Source organism: Triticum dicoccoides, chromosome 2A (genome assembly GCF_002162155.2).
Source record: "Triticum dicoccoides isolate Atlit2015 ecotype Zavitan chromosome 2A, WEW_v2.0, whole genome shotgun sequence".
NCBI lineage: Eukaryota > Viridiplantae > Streptophyta > Magnoliopsida > Poales > Poaceae > Triticum > Triticum dicoccoides.
In genome coordinates this window covers 511,776,952-511,781,809 of record NC_041382.1, presented here as the reverse complement: position 1 = coordinate 511,781,809, position 4,858 = coordinate 511,776,952, and positions in this window count along the sequence as shown.

Below are 4,858 nucleotides of genomic sequence, written 5' to 3'. Positions count from 1 at the left end.
CTTCATCAAACATAGCATCCCCAAGCTTGTGGCTTTGCATATCATTAGCATCATGGATATTCAAGGAATTCATACTAACAACATTGCAATCATGCTCATCATTCAAATATTTAGTGCCAAACATTCTAATGCATTCTTCTTCTAACACTTCGGCACAATTTTCCTTTCCATCATACTCATGAAAGATATTAAAAAGATGAAGCGTATGAGGCAAACTCAATTCCATATTTTTTGTAGTTTTCTTTTATAAACTAAACTAGTGCTAAAACAAGAAACAAAAAGATTCGATTGCAAGATCTAAAGATATACCTTCAAGCGCTAACCTCCCCGACAACGACGCCAGAAAAGAGCTTGATGTCTACTACACAACCTTCTTCTTGTAGACGTTGTTGGGCCTCCAAGTGCAGAGGTTTGTAGGACAGTAGCAAATTTCCATCAAGTGGATGACCTAACGTTTATCAATCCGTAGGAGGCGTAGGACGAAGATGGTCTCTCTCAAGCAACCCTGCAATCAAATAACAAAGAGTCTCTTGTGTCCCCAACACACCCAATACAATGGTAAATTGTATAGGTGCACTAGTTCGGTGAAGAGATGGTGATACAAGTGGCATATGGATGGTAGATAAAGGTTTTTGTAATCGGAAAATATAAAAAAAGCTAGGTAACTAATGATAAAAGTGAGCACAAACGGTATTGCAATGCATTGAAACAAGGCCTAGGGTTCATACTTTCACTAGTGCAAGTTCCCTCAACAATAATAACATAATTGGATCACATAACTATCCCTCAACATGCAACAAAGAGTCACTCCAAAGTCACTAATAGCGGAGAACAAACGAAGAGATTATGGTAGGGTACGAAACCACCTAAAAGTTATTCTTTCTAATCGATCTATTCAAGAGTCCGTAGTAAAATTACATGAAGCTATTCTTTCCGTTCAATCTATCCTAGAGTTCATACTAGAATAACACCTTAAGACACAAATCAATCAAAACCCTAATGTCACCTAGATACTCCAATGTCACCTCAAGTATCCACGGGTATGATTATACGATATGCATCACACAATCTCAGATTCATCTATTCAAACCAACACAAAGTACTTCAAAGAGTGCCCCAAAGTTTCTACAGGAGAGTCAAGACGAAAACGTGTGCCAACCCCTATGCATAGGTTCATGGGCGGAACCCGCAAGTTGATCACCAAAACATACATCAAGTGGATCAATAGAATACCCCATTGTCACCACGGGTATCCCACGCAAGACATACATCAAGTGTTCTCAAATCCTTAAAGACTCAATCCGATAAGCCAACTTCAAAGGGAAAAATCAATCCATTACAAGAGAGTAGAGGGGGAGAAACATCATAAGATCCAACTATAATAGCAAAGCTCGCGATACATCAAGATCGTACCACCTCAAGAACACGAAAGAGAGAGAGAGAGAGAGATCAAACACATAGCTACTGGTACATACCCTCAGCCCCGAGGGAGAACTACTCCCTCCTCGTCATGGAGAGCACCGGGATGATGAAGATGGCCACCGGAGAGGGATTCCCCCCTCCGACAGGGTGCCGGAACGGGTCTAGATTGGTTTTTGGTGGCTACGGAGGCTTCTGGCGGCGGAACTCCCGATCTATTGTTCTCCCCGAAGTTTTTAGGGTATATGGGTATATATAGGAGGAAGAAGTACATCGGTGGATCTCCGGGCTGTCCACGAGGCAGGGGGGCGCGCCCAGGGGGGTGGGCGCGCCCCCCACCCTTGTGAGCAGCCCGGGACTCTCCTGGTCCATCTCCGATACTCCGTGGGCTTCTTCTGGTCCAAAAATAATTTCCGTGAAGTTTCAGGTCAATTGGACTCCGTTTGGTTTTCCTTTTCTGCGATACTCTAAAACAAGGAAAAAACAGAAAGTGGCACTGGGCTCTAGTTAATAGGTTAGTCCCAAAAATCATATAAATGCATATAAAACATCCAAGGTTGATAATATAATAGCATGGAACAATCAAAAACTATAGATACACTGGAGACGTATCACAAACACCATCGGAGACACCTGTAGAGCACCTTTATAATCACCCAGTTACATTGTGATGTTTGGTAACACACAAAGTGTTCCTCCGATATTCGGCAGTTGCATGATCTCATAGTCATAGGAACATGTATAAGTTACGGAGCAAGCAATAGCAACAAACTAAACGATCATCGTGCTAAGCTAACGGATGGGTCAAGTCAATCACATCATTCTCTAATGATGTGATCCATTTAATCAAATGACAACTCATGTCTATGGCTAGGAAACATAACCATCATTGATTCAACGAGCTAGTCAAGTAGAGGCATAATAGTGACATTATGTTTGTCTATGTATTCACACATGTACTAATTTTTTGGTTAATACAATTCTAGCATGAATAATAAACATTTGTCATGATATAAGGAAATATAAATAACAACTTTATTATTGCCTCTATGGCATATTTCCATCAACTACTGCACAGTCGTCAGCATAGCAAACGGCAACAAGCGCGTTGCCGTGAAGTACGTCCCGCTCATGCTCTAGGGCACGGCCCGGACGTGGCTTAACAACCTCAAGCCCTACAGCGTCAACAACTAGGTAGATTTCACCGAAGTGTTCATCCGCAACTTCACCAGCACCTACAAGCGGCCTCCCATGCCCCGCCAGCTCTCGCTGTGCATTCAAGGCCCGGATGAGTCCACCGTGATTACCTGACGCGATGGGCTGAACTGTGCAACTCCTGCGAAGGGGTACACGAGGTCCAAGCGATTGAGTACTTCACTGCCGGGTGCCAAGAGGGCACTCTCCTCAAGCATTGACTCCTCTGCGACGAGCCTGCTACACTCAACGAGTTGTTAATCATAGCCGACAAATACGCCACTGTCGATTCCTCCATGAAGTCGGAGCTCCGAGTGACGCTTCTCGGAAGGTGCTCCCTCCGGCTCCTAGGACGCCGGCTGCTGACAATAGTCGACATCAACAGCTGAACGAAAACAAGCGCAATGCCCCGCAGCCGGCTTCCACCAGCCGGCAAGTGGCAACAGTCGAAGACCAGCAACCTGAAGGACAACCACTCCCCAAGCGCTACAAGGGCGGCAAGCCTGCTTGGTTACCCGCCATCTCCTACGAGCAAACCCTTGATGCTCCCTGCAAATTCCACAGCGGTGCATCTTGATAATCCACAAGTATAGGGGATCGCAATAGTTTTCAATAAGAGTGTCGAACCCAACGAGGAGCTAAAGGCAGAACAAATATTCCCTCAAGTTCTATCAACCACCGATACAACTCTATGCACGCTTGATGTTCGCTTTACTTAGAACAAGTATGAAACTAGAAGTACTTTGTAGGTGTTGTCGGATAGGTTTGCAAGATAATAAAGAGCAAGTAAATAAAAGCTAAGGGCTGTTGTAAGTAAAGAAGCAATAAAGTAAATATAGCGAGTGTGGAAAAGTGGTGGTAGGAGTTGCGAAATTGTCCCTAAGCAATTGACTACTTTACTAGACCGATAGCAAGTATTATGTGGGAGAGGCCACTGCTAGCATGTCATCCCTGACTTGGAATTCTATGCACTTATCATTGGAACTATTAGCAAGCGTCCGCAACTACTAACGTTCATTAAGGCAAAACCCAACCATAGCATTAAGATATATTGGTCCCCCTTCAATCCCGTATGCATCAATTTCTATGCTAGGTTGAAGCTTCTGTCACTCTTGCCCTCCAATACATAGTCCTATCAACATACAACTAACCCTATGGTGCGATCCACGTGCGCGCTCATATGATGGGCACCAAAGGACAGCAACATAACCACAAGCAAATTAAATCAATCATAGCAATTCATCAACCACCGATAGGACAACGAGAATCTACTCAGACATCATAGGATGGCAACACATCATTGGATAATAATATGAAGCATAAAGCACCATGTTCAAGTAGAGGGTACAGCGGGTTGCGGGAGAGTGGACCGCTATAGATAGAGGGGGGAAGGTGATGGAGATGTTGGTGAAGATGGCGGAGGTGTTGGTGTAGATCGGATGATGATGATGATGGCCACGGCAGCGCTCCGGCGCCACCGGAAGAGAAGGGGAGAGGGGGCCCCTTTGTCTTCTTCTTCCTTGACCTCCTCCCTAGATGGGAGAAGGGTTTACCCTCTGGTCCTTGGCCTCCATGGCATGGGAGGGGCGAGAGCCCCTTCGAGATTGGATCTGTCTCTCTGTCTCTCTCTGTTTCTGCGTTCTGTATTGCTGCCCTTTCACCGTTTCGTATATATATGGAGATCCGTAACTCCGATTGGACCGAAACCTTCGCCGTGATATTTTTACCAAAAATTAGATTTCTTGCGGACGAAGAAGGGCATCAACCGCCTTACGGGTGGACCACGAGGGTCAGGGGCGCGCCCCCCTACCTCGTGCCCACCTAGGACACTGTTTCGCGTTGATCTTTCTCCCAGATTTTCCAAATATTCCAAAAGTAAGCTCCGTCCGTTTTTATCCCGTTTGGACTCCGTTTGATATGGATATTCTGCGAAACATAGAACATGCAACAAACAGGAACTGGCACTGGGCACTGGATCAATATGTTAGTCCCAAAAATAATATAAAAAGTTGCCAAAAGTACAGGAAAGTTGTAGAATATTGGCATGGAACAATCAAAAATTATAGATACGCGGGGACGTATCAGCATCCCCAAGCTTAATTCCTGCTCGTCCTCGAGTAGGTAAATGATAAAAAAGATAATTTTTGATGTGGAATGCTACCTAGCATAATCTTGATCACATATCTAATCATGGCATGAATATTAAGATACGAGTGATTCAAAGCAATAGTCTAACATTTGACAT